The 19,830-nt window shown below is 40.7% G+C and overlaps 1 protein-coding gene across 4 annotated transcripts in view; it reads left to right on the forward strand.

The window, feature by feature from the left end:
• Nucleotides 1-383: 383 nt before the first annotated feature.
• Nucleotides 384-19,830, forward strand: part of sytl5 (synaptotagmin-like 5) — a 51,136-nt gene continuing 31,689 nt past the window's right edge. The window contains exon 1 of one of the 4 annotated variants that reach the window (XM_067603823.1): nucleotides 384-516. The gene's annotated coding sequence lies outside the window, so the exon portion shown is untranslated. Of the gene's footprint in view, nucleotides 517-706; nucleotides 848-19,830 lie in introns of those variants that run through there. The other 3 variants (XM_067603821.1, XM_067603824.1, XM_067603822.1) reach the window with 3 other exon arrangements.

The raw sequence follows: 19,830 nt of genomic DNA on the forward strand, positions 1-19,830 counted from the left end.
AGAGATGTAGACTCCCAGGAGGTCTCAGGGGGAAATATATAATTCATAATACTACTTCTGACAACAGGGAGTTTCCCATAACCTATTTAAAGCCGAGCACTGCGAAATACAGTATAGCTTCTGTATGTGAATGCTGTTTTGAACGGAATCCGCCTTTAATTAGGTTATGTCAATAAGTTTATTGCACAGGCTGCAAACAACAGGAGACTGCGAGAAACAATTGTCGCATTGTCAGAAATAAGCCTATTTGTAAGGATTGCGTGCATGTGTCTCTCTCTCTGTCTTACACGCGCGCGCGCGCGCGCGCACACACACACACACACACACACACACACACACACACACACACACACACACCACGCCCCCTCCTGTCGGGAACACCCTGGCTGTGGATCTCTGCCTTCAGACGGTGCCGAGGCGCACCGACACGCTCACGTACGGCTCTTGATCCACGGACCGACTCTTCAGCCTGCCGCGCTCTCCTGCCGGCTCCTCACCTCGGTCCACAGTCACCAGGTAAGACATCTCCTCTCTCTCTGCGGGTCAGCCGGCGACACTCCGGGACACCGAACCCCCCCCCCCGTGTTTTCTCTGGCATATGGCAGTGTGTGAGACAAGGCAGCCGCTGCATGCCGCTGTTTGTTTGCAGTTAATGATCTTTTATTTGTTTCTTTTCCTTCTTGGGGAGGGGGGTGTTTGTCCACCATCACGACCACGACCTCGGAGAATTGATCACTACCAGACAGCCCACATCCCACCTGAAAGTTAGGCGCGTTTGGGCAGGTGCAATGCAGCAAAAAGCTCATTTTCTCCGCTGGTGTCGACGGTAGATTTACTCTTCAAGCAGGTGACTAAAATCATTATCTTGGAAAGATGTGAATCCTGTCTTATAATAATAAAAATAAGACAGTGTTTCAGATTAAATGATCACATATCAATGACAACTTTAATGGTGCAAACAGAAGCGCGTCTGTGCCTCACAGATGATAATTAATGATGACCTTGTTTCCTCATAGTCCTATCTGGTGTCACCAGGATACCCCCAAAGCTTTTTAGGGATGACTGCAGTTGCTGAGAAGGTGACAGACAGACAGTAATTGTCTCTGTCCCAGCGGATCTCCTGCTGGGATGCTGCTACATGTCTGCAGGTTTAGTTGGTTAGTGTAGGAAGGGGTACAATTGCTTCTTTGATGAAGAAACACGCTGACCTGGATTCAGATTTAGAGGTGGTTTTTACCTGGGATTAGCCGGTGTTAGGCTTGTGTTTGATGCTGCCATTCACAGCACTGATGCAAGGTATCAGAGATCTAGTTGTAGTTGAAGATAAAAGAGAAGATGGTAAAATACTGTCAGCAGTAGGATTTGAAGCCTGTGTTCAGGATGCAGAAGTTCTGTCGGGAGGGTTTGAGTCTGACACCCTGAAACACAAAATGCATGTTGATGTATGAATAAAATCAGGGCTGCAAATACTATCATTGTCACTTTGTTTTTGATTCAATTTAGGGCTGCAAATAACAATTATTTTCATTACCGATTAATCTGTGGATTATTTTCTTCAATTAATCGATTAATCTTTTAGTCTATAAAATGTCAGAAGATACTGAAAATGCCTGTTGTAATGTCTTAGAGCTCATGGGGACGTCTTCATGTGTTTTGTGTTTTTGCTTAAAAAAATGACTAAAATGCTCAATTGATTATCATAATAGTTGCCAATTAATTTTCAGTTGATCAACTACTTGATTAATCGATCAATCGTTGCAGCTCTACATCTGTTTTCATTTTGTCTGACCAACATACAAAAGTAAATCAGAAAAGATCAAAGGCTGTGACGAACAAATGTTTTGGACTTTTTACTTGATAAATGATCCAATTATCATATTATCATATATTCATCAGCCAGTTTTATTTCTGAACAACCATCAGAGCAATTCAACTTTCCAAAGAGGCTATTAGACCTGTCAGACAGGTGGCTGCTAAATCAGGCTGAGCGGCAAATATTGAGTTACTGTATGTGTTTAAGACTGGAAACAGCTGTAAATCAAAACAAAGCTGTTGTACTAATGAGTGAAAATAACAGTGGACTGGTGCGCCTCCGTAGCCTAATGGTGCCTTATGTGGCGCGTGCCACATAACCGCAACATCCACCGTTCAATTCCAGTAGTGGATCTTTGTTGCATGTTGTTCCAAATCTCTCTCTCTCCCCTAATTTCCTGCCATATCTCTACCTTTGTCTAATAAGGGCAAAAAATGCCCCCCCCCCCCCCCCCCCCCCCCCCCCCCCCAAAAAAAACATATATAAAAACACCTTTCAGTTCATACATTATCATGAGTTTTCAGTGTCAAAGACATCAAAAAGAGAAATGTCTTTCAAAAGACATCCCAGTCAAATTTTACATCTTTGCAGTGTAAGATATCCTGCAAAACTATGATGTGTCACAGTGACGTTTGCCTAAATTAGTTCATTTGGCTCGTATAAGCAAATGATGCTGAGGCTGTTTCATCATTGTCATGGGGAGAATGCCTCCTTAATGATCGCCAAGCTTTCATACAGCGCATGCACAAGGCTGGAGGGGGCAATAAACGGGTGAATAAAGGAGGAGTGAAGCCAGGGAATGCAGGGATTCCCTGATTTCTTAACACGCAGGCGAGCAGAGAGCTCATCCAGCAGAGCAGAAAGGAGCCCTGGGGAGTGCAGTCACACGGCATTAGAGGTCTGCGTCTCCCAGATCTGGCAAGACCGAAGAGTGTGTGAGTGTGTATGTGCAGGCACATGCATTCACACATGTATGCATTATTATGGCAGACATCTCTGTGACAGGCTTCTGGTGCCAGACTGATGTACTGTTGGCACCCTCTGTGTCTCTCACATAAATCCTGTTTACATTGTCCACTCCCTTGTATTCTCACACTGTGAGTGTTGAGCTGTAACAAGACAAGAGGAGGAGGTTCATATATTCAGCCTCTGAATAATAGCTTATTAAACCTGCTTTAATTTCTAAGATCATCTGCATGATGACCTAAGCTGCTGTAACAAACTCAGCTCTGCTGCCGCATTGAATAACGTCTGATCTTTGTAGTGCAGGGCTTCCCTGCCTCCCACTCACTGATGCCTCTCTTCTCCATCGCTCTCCAGTGCTTTCTTCATGCTCGTTTGGTATGCAGCCTATAGCCCCATGCGGCCTCAGAGAAACATCGTGTCCCCGTTCAATCACGGCCACAGCCAGGCAATCAGTAGGAGCCTCTCCACACACCAAACCCCCCAGACAAGGGAGGGGAGAAAAAAAAAGCATCTGAAAAGCAGGAATGTAATTTGGAGGCAGGGCTGAGGGGAGTGACTCAATTGAGTAATAGATTGCCGGTCAGGGAGTGATGCCTCTCTGTCACCTTTCCTAAACTTGTCATGTGTGTGGGACACATGCCTTTGTGGGCTGTTGAGGGCCACCCATGGGATCAGGGGTCATTTCAGCCAGGCAAAGCTGTGGGTGCAATAAAACCTTCACACACGCTCAAACTCACATAAATGTTTTATTATTTATTCAGAGCCAAAAGCGCAGTAGGCTCTTGACTTGGGTGTACGGCGTGCATGGAAAAGTCAACACAGAAGAGTGTTCAAACATAGACATCAATTACACACACTGTAAGCAAGTCATGCAGATCAAGGTGTGTAATTAATGGGTATATTTGAACGGATCAATGATAGCTGTAATGACATCACTTGGTGTAAGAAATTGACTGAAACTAGAGTCACAGCCTGATTCAGTTTTCAGTGATCTTATTGCCATAATAACAGCAAAGATGTATTTAAAACAGGCAAAACAAGGAGTTAAATATTTGAGGGAATATTATTTAAAATTCTATTTTTTTTATAAGCAATTTGAAGATTTAACATGCAGTGCAATTAAATGAAAATCATCTGCATTTGAGCATGAAGGTTCATTCTTGACATTGTGAATAGTAGCCGTGATACACAGTCGACAGTTTCAGAAAAAGAGGAAAGCTTAATGATTTGGAAAGAAAGGATGTGATGATATTGTAATCTTACGTATAAATTAGAAAAAAGGTAATAAAATGCGGCACATTTTGGTAACCTTTTACCTATTGATATACACATGAGATCTGTTAACCATGATCAGTATAAGCAATGTGATGATGAACTGATGAAGTACATGTAGAGATGATGAACAGCAGTAGGTGAACAGGTGATAAAAGGTAAAGTGCATAAAAGCAGAGCCGGCGCACCTGAACTCCATGTTAATCCTCTATTGATGCATTAGACAATGTTTTGTTCTTTAGGTCAAACTGAGCGCACTCAGGGTATAAGGTTGCCTCCTTTATGATGTCATTACTGGTGGAGACCCACAGGTGTAGGATTAAAATGTAGTTCTTTGTGTCATGCAGATTTTAATCACATAGTCTCGAGCATTAATCTTTTGTTTCAGTGGCATTTCCCGTCGACCTCGCCCATATTTGTTGTAAAGGCTAAAGTCCACATTGAAATTCACTGTGTTGGCTCATATCACTGCAGGAACAGCGCTGTGTTTCCCTCCTCAGGGGTAGAAGTAGTGACTTGTTCCATGTGTCTGCGATCAGGAGATGTTATGATGGATGTTATTCACGTCTGTATTTTGTTCTCCTTATTCTTGTTTTCTTCACATAACCAGACAACCAGACTACAGGGGGCTTTTCATTCTGTTGAGCGCATGTAGTGATGGTTTTATTTCCTCTGGAATTGAAGTTACATTGTGTACCTGATTGTAGGAGCCATCTGGAGTGTCACTTAGACATCCGCTGTGTTGAATATTTGTATATTGGTAGACACAATCTGTTTATGGGGTTGTTTACACACATCCACATCCAGTGCTGCTGTTAATGGATTTTTCACAAACTAGTTTGCTAATTGGGTAATACTCGAAGTGATACAGCACTCTCATAAGGAGCCCCTTAATGGTTTATAACCTGTAATTAATGACTTTGTTAATGGTCAATAAATCATTCAATGAGGCTTTATAGATCACTTATAAGCCATTAGTATGAACAATTTTTTTGGCTTGCAGCCTGTGAAGAATCTCTCTTCCAGGATCACACTGGCTTTGTCTGATTAGCTCTTTAGTTCCTCAGAAATCCCTCCAATGGACTATCAGTTACCTACTGGGAAAAGACTGCAAAACATCTGGGCCACAATACATTTATAAGAACTTACTGATAGATTAAACTGCAGACTTGATAGATTAGTATATGAGCCCTTTATTAATGACATATGGACATGTATAATTCTGAATGGACTAATATTTGGTTCAGATATCCTTAGGTCGACATTTCCACTTATCCAGGTAAATATCTCAACTTCTACCGGATGGATTGGGACAAATGTTTTTTATAGACATTCATGGCTATAGGGGGACAATTGTGTCCCAAATCCATAATGCACACTAACAGTATTTGCTATATACTAATGTTGATAGTATACTGTTAGTGTACAAGAAATCAACATACTTATCCCAGCAGGAAATTATGCAATATGTGAGCTGTGCAAAGGCAATTAAACTCAATGCCACCGCCAGTTAAACCTAACTAAAAGACAGCAAATATTTTTTTCAAAAAATTCAGTAGTTATTTTTTGTTTGTTCCTGGAGCTGTTTCACCACCAGCCACTGTCACTTTTAATTTTGTCCAGCCGAGAGTAGTTCCTCCATTTCCTTTGTGCTCTACACTTTGGGAGAATAGTTTCCCTCAAGAGCACACTTAAAAATCAGAAGCTTTTTAGTATGCGTACCAACTGCACACTAAAGGAGTATACTTAACTTGTTGTTGCTCGATGTAAGCATTAAGCTCAAAGTACAGTATCACAGAGCTGCTAGCGTGGCTATAGACTGTCTTGTTTTAACAGCAGCCGAAGGGATATTTCAGCAACATTTTTACCGTTACATTTAATCATTTGGCAGACACTTTTATCCAAAGTGACTTACAGGCAAGGCAAGACAATCAAACGTTAGAGGACAGTTACTCAAAAGCTGTTGCAGTTGTTGAAAGTTGTCTTGCGATACCAAGACTATCGGAGATCTCCGCCTAACGAAGGCTGGGGATTTCTAAATGCACGGTTGTTGCTTGAAAGGTTGCAAGAACTAACACCTAACCACTAACCACTAACAAACCTATACCCCTTACATTTCATCAAGGACACACCTTACCAGAAACGATGAGCAATGTAATGAAGTGCAATGGGAAAGAGTGCTAAACAGATGAAACCTAAGTTTTTCTTAAATCTTATAAAGCATTAGTGACTTATTTATTAACCATTTATAAAGAGAATTAGTTACATCATGTAAACGATGTAATAGGATTATTTTGACTGGCAGCATCTCTGAACTTTAAAAAGACACTTTTCCTTACGTGAGAATTCAGTAATAGTCTCTGTCTGTACTGAAACGAATCAGGATGCCCTTTCTGTCAAAATGTTCTGTGCTCCAAATATTGGTTGCTGCGTGCTGCATATTTTACAGGTGCCGTTGTTTTGGTTCATAGCCAGGATTTTCTTTAAATGTGTGGGAGGCTGAGAGCTCATATGCAGAATCAAAAGTGTTTTGTTGTTAGAGTTTTAGTTTCACAAGTACTGAATGTCATGACCACCTGAAATCTATTTACCGCCTAAGCAAGTAAACTTCTTTGACATCTGAAAAGAGGGAGAAGACAGATCAAAGGCCTGGCTACTAATAAGAAAGGAGGCTGACATGCTTTTTTGACTTGATACTGTTGATAAATGCTGAAATTACTTTCAAAAACAGAAATTCATGAGTACTCCAAACCTGGAAGATTCAAGGTCCACATGTCTCAAACAGCAGTTTTGTCTTCGCTGAAACATCTTTATTCATCAATCTGTCTTGTTGGCCCAGCTGGTCCAGACACCCATCTGTCCACGTTAATGTACCAACATACAGTCTAATAAAATAAAAATGACGCAGGGCTACGCTTAAAAAAATATATAATCCACTAGCAACCACTCAGTTTTAAATTACACATGCTGTTCAATTGTTACAGTTTGATTAATGGTAAGACTACTCTGAACACACACAGCCCTTTTCTCTCCATTAGACTGTAGCGCTTTGAAAAGACAAAGTGCACTAAAATATGTCAGGAAAGCAGCAGTTAAACAGGAGTGAGTGCTATGAAATATTCAGCCATGTTGGTGAAAGGCGAGGGAGAGGTTTATAACCTCAGTGTCTCTCTCTCTCTCTTTCTCTCTCTCTCTCTCTCTCTCTCTCTCTCTTTCTCGGTGAAGAAGCGGCAGCAGCAGAGGCCACGACTGAAACTGGGTTAATAAGATCCAACGTCAATCTAACAACCTCTCATCTCTTGCGCTCTAAGTGCACATAGAAATCTTTTACAAATCTGGTTCACAAACAAAAGCATGTTTTGCTGTGTGAAGTTTTCCTGAAAGACGCACGTCACAAAAGATCAGCCGTGTACAAATAATCCTTATTTATTAATCTGAGTTTTATTAGATTTCCTGAAGGACCTGTTTTGCTAAATTTTTTTCCTTCAGGGCGAACGTTGAGAACTACAGATTTCAGACACTCTGCACTGTGTGTTTATCCAACAACCAGACTCCCTGCATGTCCTGTGTGTTAATAATCACATTAAGAATGAAACATGCTGATACAACTCATACAATTCAGGAAAACTAATGTGACAACTTTATGCAGATTATTGGATTTATTGGTTTTATGGACCTGATCTGATGGGATTTCCCAGCCTTGATCCGTCTGCTTGAACACGGTAATTGTTCTGCCTCTAGGACTTATTGGTCTGTTGTTAGCCATCTCTACCATCTAGCCTCCAAGTTAGTCTAACTAGTTAGCCTGCCTAGCGAGCTCGGTACCATCATGATTCCTAATCTTTCACCATCCCATTGTGTGGGTTGCATACATTTAAATAGCAAAATCAGCAACCTGGAGGACACCAATCCTATGCAGGGATCAGTTTGAAGAGAGGAGTAGAGAAGGTGATGCAGAGCTGGATGATAGTATTCTCATCGTGATGTTAGCCAGCACAAGGTTAGGCAAATCTGGGAACAAAACAAGTCAAGACCTGAACAGCCCAGCCCCACACCGCAAGGTAACTCCTGGTGGTCTGTGGGGAGGAAGGAGAGTCGGGGTGCAGGGTCTTCTGAAGGTGCATCGTGCTCAACAGCCCATTGTTCTACAAAACAGATATGATAGTCTATACCTTGAGGAGTTCCCAGTGCTGCAGTGGCATAACCAGTTATCTTCACTGTCACTGGCGGATTAACACCGCACCAGCAAAAACCCGGCCTGGACCCTCCTCCCATCCCAAAGCTGTCAACCCTCCAGGGCTGGGCGAGCAATCCTACAGCGGTCTCTGCTACTACTGGTGCTTTTGGTGATGCTGTTCCTGCTTGTACCAGGCATGCGATGGAACGACTGGATCCTGCAGGTCCTGGTTCCCACCTCTCCTCTGTTGCTGCGGTCGATGCTGAATGTTGCAAAGTGGAACCAGGCCTGCCCACAGAAATGGATGGGCCCCTGAAAAGGTCCAGTGAATGGGCCTTCCCCAGAACTGCTTTACTCATATCAGTGCATGCATGTTATGTGCTACATAGGCATGGACACACACACACACTCACACACACACAACATAATAGAACTCTTTGTCACACTTACACACACCAAGGTCAACAAAGATCTGTTACACTTACATCAAACATTTCCTAGTAGAAAATGCAATTTCTTACCTTATGGCTTCATCTTTGCCGCCTTCCTTGTCTTTCTGGATGCAAAGTCCTTTATAATGTCTTAAAAGTCCATCTGTTTAGCCAATTCACACACGATGGGAAGTATTACCAGGTTATTGAGCCTCTCCTGGCTCATTGTGGAGTGCAACAAATTCTTTATTATTTTCAGTTTACTGAAGGATCTCTCTCCTTCTGTCACAGTTACTGGTAAAGTGCAAAATATCCTCAGTGCGATGCAAATGTGACCATAAATGCTGTCAATCTTCATGTCATAAATCCTGTTGAGCAGCTCCATGGCTGTTGAATTTGAATATGAATTTTTATTTTATTTGATAGGGATGATGCAATTCAACATAGTTGTCCCTAGTCGGGCTTTACATGCACAGTGTAATTAAAATAAACCGTTTTCATCATCATAAAACCACAGTACTCTACAGATATGGAAGTACAATAAAATACACATATTGGAATACGCTGATTGCGATGTACAGTTTGAAAGAAAAAAAATAACAATACAACACAATTAGCTAAAAATGATGGTTGAGAATGTGGCACTGTATATCCTTTTCAAATGGAGCATTTGTTTTTCCAAATCTTCAGATAGATCCTTAGAATATTTTGTTATCGAATTTCTACAAGATGACTAGACAAGATCCTCCTCACTCAACTGCTGGAACTTGAATTTTCCCTTGAAATCATTGTAAATATCCCTGATTGACTGAAACCTGGAAGTCAGCTGTGCAATGATACTGTCCACTGCAACATAAAACACAGAATTGCTAAATGTTACATCAGGAGTCTCTTGTGCATCTGACCTTTCTTCAGTGCGCTGGTGCTTTCTCTGCCTGCTATGTGTGAACTCAGGTGGGATGCCCGTTGCTTGGACTACATTTTGATCTTCAGCAAGCATTGAATCACACTTATCTCTCAAAGAAATTATTTCCTGCTGTAGAGCGTCAATGTTTGCTGCTTCCTGATCGAAAGATAGGCTGCCACTCTGCAGGAGCAAATTCTTATCTTCAATATGTTCCAGTATTTTTACCCAGACAATGCACACGACAACCGCTGTGAATGATGTGAAGTATTCTCTCAGTCCTTGTGCATCTGATAAGGCCTCAATGGATAATTTGCAGGATGATATTATGCAATTAAGTGCTTCAATCACACTGGGGAGGTGGGGAGCAAGTCTTACCACATCAATATGTGCACTCAATCGTGTATCACTCAAGCAGGCATCTGAAATAAGTTGACATTTACTTACATGTCTGGACAGCATATACACCTACTAGATTCAGTGTATGCTTTACACGAGGAGAAAATGTAGCCAAAGGATTTACTTGGATAATTTGGGTTTGCACACCTGTAACTGCTCTATCATGCTGGCGATTTAATTTCCTGTCTTTTTTGCAAAGTGTAAAAACTCAGTAAAACATTTGTTTATTGTCCAGCCTTGCCATGTGCGTCATCGTTGAACATGTACCTCAGAGACAGGATGTTCTGCTTAACGTGATATATCTGGGATGGCATCATGTATTATAGAGTGATAGATTGACTGGAGTCTTTTCCCGAGAATGGTGCTGAGAACGTCATTTCCACACAGCTCAAGTAATTCATTCTGAGAGTGCCATGAGAGATAGTGCGTTGGCAGCTGTTCCCCTCTCTGCTTGTATCCTTTGACTTTTTCTAGATGCTCTTGTATGACAGAATAATATTTTGAAATCAGCTCGAGTAGCCCCAAAAAATTTCCATTATGAACATCACCAAGCTCACTGGTCTCCCCACTGAAAGCTAGATTTCTAGATGTCAAAAAGAGGGTTGGTCCTGGTGTTTTGGGCCTTGCTGGTCCACAACTGAAATTATCATCCGTACTGGTCATGAGAGACTCAATTGTGCATCATGTCACTGTTCCAGGAGGTGTAACACGTTGTCACACAGGAGCACTAGTGTCAGACATCAACCATACGCTGCTGAATGTCCTTGACCAGACTCCATTAGTCCAAACTGTAGGGCTTCATGTTGGAGTGAACAATATAAAGCAGCAACAATCAGAACTATTGAAAAGGGATTTCTTGTCCTTGTTTGAGACACTCAAGAAATCTGATAGGAAATGTGTTGTCTGGGGGTCCCTTCCCTTCTCTGCAACACATGAGGACTTGAAGTTCTCTCGTCTGCAACAGCTTCACCGCTGGCTGACAGGCTGTTGTAGCTTTATGAATATCAGCTTTTATAGACAATTTTAATGTATTTTTTAATAGATCCAGAGGGTTCAAGGTTGTTATCTACAACCATGTGTGAAATGGTAGAATCACTGAAATGGGAGCCGTCAGTCTTGAAGTCTCCTCTCACTGGGTGACGTCTCCAAGTGAGCCCGGTTCAGAACACACTCTGTCCTTCACTGTCTGCTCTTGTGTTTCCTGTACTGATCACTATTGGCCCTCATAAACAACACCAGCCTATTTCTTTTACAAGTTATTATAACCCTGAAAATTTAATAATCTCAACCCCCAAACAAACTCTATAGGTGGCCATTAGCGAGTAAGCCCTCCTGTGACTCTGGTCAAGCCTTATTTAACCCACATGCTTTCTAATCCAGAAATGGCCTGGGGCTGATGCATTTAAATATCAGAAGTCTGTGTAATCAATTTAAATTAGATCCCCTGAGAATTCTTGTTTCACAGACTGACCCTGATATCCTGGCTCTGACAGAAACCTGGCTTAAACAGAGTATAAATATTTCTGAGGTTTCCTTACATAACTATAAATTGTACAGAATAGACAGAGTTGGAAGAGGCGGTGGTGTGGCTGTATATTGTGAAGTCATGTTTATCTGTTACTGTTTTAAATGTCATCACTGTACCTCATTCTTTTGAATTTATTGCTCTGAAGGTTAATTTAATGTGGTGGGTGTTTACACAGCATCCTCAGCTGTCTGTAGTGCAACTAATAAATTAGCAGACTCACTTGCTCAGTATAGTAACTCAGAGATGTTCTAGGTGACTTTAACTTAAATTGGTTAGAAAAAGATTCAGATAGTCTAAAAGAGATGTGTGACAATCTCAATCTGTCACAGCTGATTGATGAGATGACCAGACTTAATTTGAAGGATCCCTCAAAATCAACATTGATAGATTTGATTCTGTCTAATAGGAGGAACATTGATTACTTCTGGAGTTTTTGCACTGTCCTCTAGCATGCGTTAGAAGTGCTAGACTGGAAAGATCGAGCTCTAGGATTATTATCAAAAGAAATTTAAAAACTTTTAATCAACAGGCCTTCCCCAGTGACCTTGCTGACAGTAATACACATCACACCTCTGAAATACCCGATGTAGAACTGGCATTGGAATATTTTACAAATTCATGACTTTCTATCACTGATAAATATGCATATTTTAAAAAGCTTAGGGTTAAAGATAGATCAAGCCCCTGGTTGTCCACAGAATTATCAGTGATGTTCAAGGCAAGGGACAAAGCCTGGGCTCTAGTGAGGCGTACTGGTTAAGCAGCCCAACTCAGAAGTAAATGCACATCCTCCTTGAGAAAAGCAAAATCCAATTATGACATAGAATTAATCTCCAGCTCTTTTACAAACCTGTCAAAAATTTTGGAAAGTAAATGTAAATGAAAACAAATCCTCTCTTTCTGTTCCTTCTTATGTTACGTTTAATGTTCGCTTAATAAATAAGACATCAGCGATTTGCAATGCTTTTAACACACATTTTACTGCTGCTGGGAATCCGTTTGATATGGTGTACTCAGGATCTGCTCTTAATAGTAACCCTTTGGCTCACATGCCCTCCTTAAACCTCACAGTTCACAACACAGGCCTTCACTTCCTCTGTTGTTAAGGAAGTACTTCAAGCTAACGATTGCAGAAAAGCAACTGGGGAGAATAAACTAGACCCTCATTTTTCAAAGCTCTGTGCCCCATTTATTACTGAACAAATTACATATCTCTTTAATCTTTGTATCTCCACTGGAGTTATCCCTCAGGTCTGGAAATCTGCACATGTAGTACCACTGCATAAGGGTAGTGATAGAAATTATCTTAATAACGATCAGCCATTTTCCAAAATGTCCTGTCTTGCTAAAACCCTGGAGTCATTAGATAATCATCAGCTCAAATCATTCCTCTCAAGAAATTCTGTGTTAAGTCCACACCAATCTGGTTTCAGAGCTAAACGTGGTCCTGTCACTGCTACTACTTTTGTTAAACATGATATTGTAACTGCTGTTGACAAAGGGAAATATTGTGCTGCCGTCTTTGTTGATTTAACAAAAGCACTTGACACTGTTGATCATGCTGTGCTCCCACAGAGGCTATGTGATATTGGTTTTGATTATAAATCCTGTAAATGGTTTCAGGACTACCTGTCTCATAGACATGTGTGATTTGGGGAAATGATTGTTCTGTATTTTTACGACTGTCAAAGGGGGTTCCACAAGTTTCAGTATTGGGTCCTGTCCTGTTCACAATTTGTATTAACAATATTGCATCCTTTATAACAAATTACAATGCCCATCCTAATGCAGGTGAGGCAGTTCTGTATTGCTTTGCTAATACTGCACATTCAGCCACTGAAATCCTACAACAAGCCTTTGACAAATTGCAAGATACACTTTTTAATTTGAAATTAGTCCTGAAGACTAAATATATGCTATTCTCTAGAGCCAGAGATATTGTGGACAGTAGTTTGCATATTACCACTCTGAATGGACTCCATATTGAGAGGGTCTTGGTATCTGGCTGGGTCAAAAAGTTATGTTTAAATTTCACACTGACACACTTGTCAGCAAGCTACGACACAAAATTGGATATTTGTTCAGAAACAGAACTAATTTTCCTATGTTCAGTAGGAAGTGGATAATTGAGGCCATATCTTGTCTGCTTTGGATTATGGAGATATATAGACACACCTCTGCCTCCACTCTTTAACTACTAGATTCAGTTTATCACTCCACCATGAGATTTATTAGCAATGACAGTTATTCTATTCATCATTGCATCTTGTATGAAGAGGCTGAGTGGGAATCTCTAACAGTAACACGTTACAGGCATTAGTTTCTATTTATTTATAAAACCCTTAATGGCAACTTGCCATCATATATCACTTCCTTATTGAATTGGTCCCATAGTCATTATTTGACTCGCTGAAGTGCTTGAAGTCCACACTAAATTTGGGAAAACTGCTTTTAGTTTTAGTTGGAACATTTTACAACACACATTAAAACTTAACACAATTGTACCCATAGGTCCATTTAAAACCATAATTACAAACTACTGCGCTATTGAATTGAACTGTTTTTAACTGTGTTCTGTTGTTGTTTGTTTTCTTGTTAATTATTTTTTGTGTGCATTTATTCTGTTTTAATTGTTCTCTCAACATCATTGAAAATGAGGATAGCCCCCGATGATTCCTCAAGATTTAAATAAAGGTTGAATGAATGAAATATAGAGGATGCACTGGGGACACTGATTGAGCTGATTGAGCAGAAGAAAAGGAGTGATAGATGAGCCTTCAGACAGAGTTTGACTTGAGCCTCAGAGAATATGTGCAGCAGCAGTCAGGTCCATGTTTGACACAAGTGCCACAAGGCTGCAGGTGCATGGAATAAGACAAAAATGCATAGCAAATACCTTTTTCTTTTTTTCTTAGAGAGAGATGTATTTTACAGTTCAAGCAACAGAGTGCACCATATCAAGCAGGGGAATTGAACTCATGTCCCTCTGACAAGCATGCAGGCAGTAAACCACTTTACTACATGTCAATGAATGGATGAAATGCCTTGTAGTTAACATACAGAGAGGGCAGTTTGTTTGCCAGACATTGGCTTTATTTAAACACAACATGATTTACACTGCAGTAGTTAAATCCTCTGCACCCTTGGATGCTTTTGGCAGCGCAGGTCTATGGATGAAAATGCCAGCCAGTCGTGTACCAAATTGGTCCAGAATGAAATATCTTGATAAATATTGGATTGTTTTGTGTGACATTTTGTAGAGATATATTCCTGTTCCCCAGAGGATGTATCCTAATGACTTTCCTACTAGCTGCACCAGGAGGTTGAAAATGTTTTGGTGGAAAAATGTCTCTACATGATGAATTGTAAAACCTCTCTTGACTTTTCAGCTAGCACCATCGTCTGGTTAAAGATCGACTTTGTCCAATACTTTGGTTTATGACCAAATACTTGAAGAATTAATGACATTCCCATCAGCCTCAGCTGTACTTTGTGTATAGTGCTGAATGAAGGATGGTGAACATGGTAAACATTACTCTCTAAAGCATATTATTCAGCATCTTAGCATTGTGACCACGTTGCTATGCTATTATTAACCTTTAGCTCAAAGCACTGCAGTGCCTACAGCCTCGCAGACCCACTGTAGACTCTTGGTCTTGTTATATTATGCATTACTTGAAAAATTAAAGGCTGCAAAATCTGGAAATTATGTTTTGAGAGTGCACTATCTTTCTGGCTTTAGACATCACAGTGCGGGAAATAGTCTGAGTCTTTTTTATCTTTCGTGATGCAATTTTAATGAAATAGTTTTTTGAGTTGTTTTTTTTTAACATTAATACGTTTTATAACACAGCATTAAGTAACAAAGCAATTTTCCTCAAAGAAGTCATTAAGATTGTGACTGTATTCAGAAAAACATTATTGGCTCTATGCAAAATGACCACAATATAACGGCTCTTTGTTTTATCTGCTCAGTGAAGAGGAGGAAAGTCTTTCTTTGCATTCCTCTGAGAGATTTGTCTTAAGGCGTGTTGTGTTGTGTTGTGTTGTGTTGTGTTGTGTTGTGTTGTGTTGTGAGGGATGAAAAAAAAATGTTTCAAGGTCAGAACACTGAACCTGCGTGAAGTCATCGCTGACCACCTGCTCTAACTGTCTTTCTCCTTTTCCCCTTAAAATCCTGAGCTGCTTTTCTCTCTCTGGCAGTCTTTTATTCCACCGGTCACACCCAAAAACACAAGCAAGCAAACCAATAATCTCTTTTCCATCTCCGGTTCAGCAGTTTTCTGCTGGTGTGTGTGGGGGAGTGGCAGCCTCTTCCTGATCCCACGCTGCCCTTTCCTCTTAATTAGCGGGTGAAATGACACAAACAACCTATCAATGCAAGGACAATAAGCAGCATTCAGATAAGAATGATGCAGGAGGGTTCAGTGAAGGTGAAAACCAACGAGCAGAGGAGAGGAGTGCCGTGCGTGAAAGAGAGCACATCTGACAGGATAAGGTTTTTACAGGCACTAACTCTGTTGGTTTGTTTTTCCTATTTTCTGCTCCATTGAGCCCTGCGGGAAACTGAGAGGTGTGCAGGCGTGATAGGTTGTTAGTGATGAGGGCTCCTCTGAGAATTGTAATCTTATAGTGGCTGTGACATGTGTGCTCCATGGCTGTAAGGGCAGCATTTTAAATGTTAGTCATGGTTGGGCAGGAATTGCCTTAAACAGTGGTGGTGGTGAAAAGGTTTGTATGCTAAAAAAGAACACTGAAAGATAACATTACAGTCTGCGTTTGTGTCCACTGGTTTGTTATTTTCACATTTATGAAAAATTCAAATAAAAAGCTTGTTAGATCGTCAAACAGCGTTTTTAACCTCCTCACCATGTTGGAATTGGTGGTGGCTGCAGGCGTCAGTAGACTTCAGTGGACAAGCTGCCATTACTGCGGTTGCACCACACTTGTAAACCCACGTGTAACACTGTAATGTACGTAAAGAATTTCACTTTCAAAGCACAGGAGAAACTATCCAGGTAGTCCTGTAGAACCAGTTATATGTTGAAAATATAGACATCAAATGCCATTAAAACGAAGGGTTACAATCTACAAAATTTGAACTCAAAATAATTTAATCCAGATTTAACTAGTCGTCTTTTCTGAGCTGTTATCAGCTGCTCCAACAGTAAACTCAGACTTTGGAAAAAGACAAAATGTAAAAGTGAAGGGCCTCTGCTCCATAAAATAAATTTTACTTTCATAAATGTCCATCAAATCCTCGTGTTTTCGGTCATATTTTGAGCAGTATGCCAACTAAGGGACCACTACAGATGAAGCAACCAGCACTCCGCTGATCTCTCACTATCTGTGTATCAGTGTTACGTTTCCTGGCCGAAAAAAAAATCGTGAAGTTTGATGATTTCAATCGTAAGCTAGCAAGTGATATCTGCTGAGTTGAATTAGTTACTTCACACAGCACTTTCACATCCAGACTGTGGAGGTCAGACAGAGGCAGTGCGTTCATGTTATTTTTTCCCAAATCATGCGTCATAACTGATGTCACACTAGTGTTTTAAGACTGTCGATAGTGATTATCTCAGTCATCTGCGCTTTCGCTGTCACTGTAAATGTGTTCTGTTTAACTCCAATGGCGGCACTTACCACAACAAAACAATCAGCCGATTCGTCTATAGCTCGAGGCAAACTAGATCGTACAATGTGTTGTGTGCCTAAAGGCAAAAGTAATTATAGTTGCTGCTCCAGACGACACACACATTTGAAGGCGATGTACAAATCTGCAAAATAAATCTGATCTCAAAATAGAGCGGGGGCAAGGGACAATAATTTGGATTGGACAGGTTTCATTTATAGTGTTCGGTTTTACACGCGAAAAGTGATGGAAGTAGTTGTCTATAGTATGAAAAAACAGAGCTCAAAAGATAAAAATCAAATCCTGTTGTTCCTGCTGACCAGCATAGTTGACTCATTTGACACTTTTTGTACGTTTCCAAACCCGACAATCAAGCAATCGCACCCACTTGATGCCATGATTGGCCAGTGTGGAGGTGACAAAGTACGCAGGTGTTGTACTTCTCTCTCAACCTCGCTTTTGTCATTCTCCACTCAACACTTTCAGATGTGTGTATGAGCTAATTCTCAAGCTCACCCGGCTTTTACAAACTTGTCTTTCTCTCCTGTATTCGCACTTGTCCTCAGTGCAAGCATGAAAATTTGTGTACAGCCAGTTAAAAGATGACATCGAGCCATCTGCTGCAAGATGACATCACCACCCTCGCTGTAGACTCACAATCAGAGAAAAAAGGCCAAAACTGGCGAGGAAAAGAATGCTAGTCACCATAATGCAAAGTGTCAGGCTTGACGGAGGTGAGTTATTCATATTGGTGTCTAATGTTGCTTCATTACCTTTGAGGCGTCCAACTAATTAAGGTTTCAAATTGGATTCTGATTGGCAAACCATGATGGGTTGTTTCTCAGCAGAGGCACTAACATGCAGAGAGAGATGAAGATGGAGAGAGTGACGGATATGTGCGCCAACAGGTCTTTGCTTGATTGGCAATGACATGAACAGTGTGTCTGAAAGGTCTCAAGGCAGTGGGAGGGGGTCATTACTGCACTGCAGTGGTGCAGATATGTTATCTGCCCTGAGGTGATGTGTGTCTGTCGGAGTGAGACTAAGAGTCCAAGAAAAAGAGAGAATGACAACAAGGTCACCCATTAATGAAAAGTACACACAGGCAAGGATACTTTCCACTCGGATAAACATGTCATGTATCACTGAATGTGCCATCGCTTCCTCGCCCAAATCCGTCCTGTGCCTCTTCCCAGAATCCTCTCCAGTCTCCTCCAACATGCCAGATCTCATCTCTAGCTGTCTGTGGAGACGATGGCTGCCTATTGATTTCACCTTGCTGTGAACACAGGTCCACATCCGACCTCAGGAAGTGGATTACATGCAGGGAGATACACAGCTCAGATAACGGGATAAATCTTATTTGCTTCATTTCCTTTAAATTGAGATAAGCTGAGTGAGCTAGAAACCATTTTGAGATACAACAGCATCCTTTGTAAGAATCTGCAGCTTGTGTAGAATTATAAAAGACATGAAGCATGAGGAAGATGTGTGTGCTGCTTTATAAAGACCAGTCTCCGCCTGTTGACAGGGTTGTACTGTCACTACTGGTAAATTTGATTGGCTTGGCTCTCTGGGTTTTATGTGAAGAAATCCATCTCAATGGCTTTGTGCTTCATCTCATCCCCTTACTTAGAACTGCAATTGAATTTTAAGTCTATTGAGCGTTGCTGTGCTTTGATCATCGCCACATCTGTCATTGTTGGGAAATTTCCCCGTAGAATTACTCGTTGTATAAAAGAGTTAGGCCATTTAACAACCTGCTCGGCTTTAAAATCCAGTTTGTTCTGCTGTCTTGTGTGCTCCCTCCTTTCACTGGAGGCAGTGGGCAAGTAAAAACGATGTGTGCGTTCCCATTAACACACAGTTTTAAAGACTTTATTAGTGTGGAGTTAATGAGGGAGGGATGGTGACAAAGATAATATTACAGATCAGAACATTAGCAGTAAACAAAGAAATACATCAGTGGAGTAAATCATCATTATTCTCCCTTCAATGCTTTTCGGTGCTTAGTAAACATATGATGTAATGTAAATCAAAAACGATGAAAACAACTTATTAAGCATTTAAACTAATCAATGAATTTAGGGTTGCAGCTTACGATTATTTTCATCATCGTTTCATTTATTTATTCATTCGACTTACAATGACATAAAATAGAGAAAACCTGAAATAAAAGAATGTTTTTGCTCGATAAATTACAATTTATTGATGATCAAAATAGTTGCTAATATATTTTCTGTTGATTGACTCGTCAATGAATCTCTAAATGGAACACAAAATACGCCATTAAACACTCAAACTGACCAATGAAATACTAACCAAATAAAGTGAGTCTATTAAAGTGACAGTGAAGTACTTTTCTCTACTTTCCTAGGTTATTTATTTGTTTACTGCTTGAGGGTAAAGTGGTTTGTAAGATACTGAACCCTGATGGCTGTGCCATCATTTTATGAATGTGTGTGTGAATGGGTGAATGTGGCTTGTAGTGTAAAAAGCACTTTGAGTGGTCAGAGGACTAGAAAGCTGCTATATAAGTGCAGTCCATTTATTTACCATTTATATAACGTTCACATCACGTGGGATGGATGGGAGAGATGGGAAAGATTCACATTTATGCAGTGAGCATTCATATCATCTGACAACTGAAAATGGTTGTATGATTTGTTCATGCGCTGCCTTAAAACACTCTGCATTGACAATAAAAC

The sequence above is a fragment of the Thunnus thynnus genome, chromosome 11 (genome assembly GCF_963924715.1).
Source record: "Thunnus thynnus chromosome 11, fThuThy2.1, whole genome shotgun sequence".
NCBI lineage: Eukaryota > Metazoa > Chordata > Actinopteri > Scombriformes > Scombridae > Thunnus > Thunnus thynnus.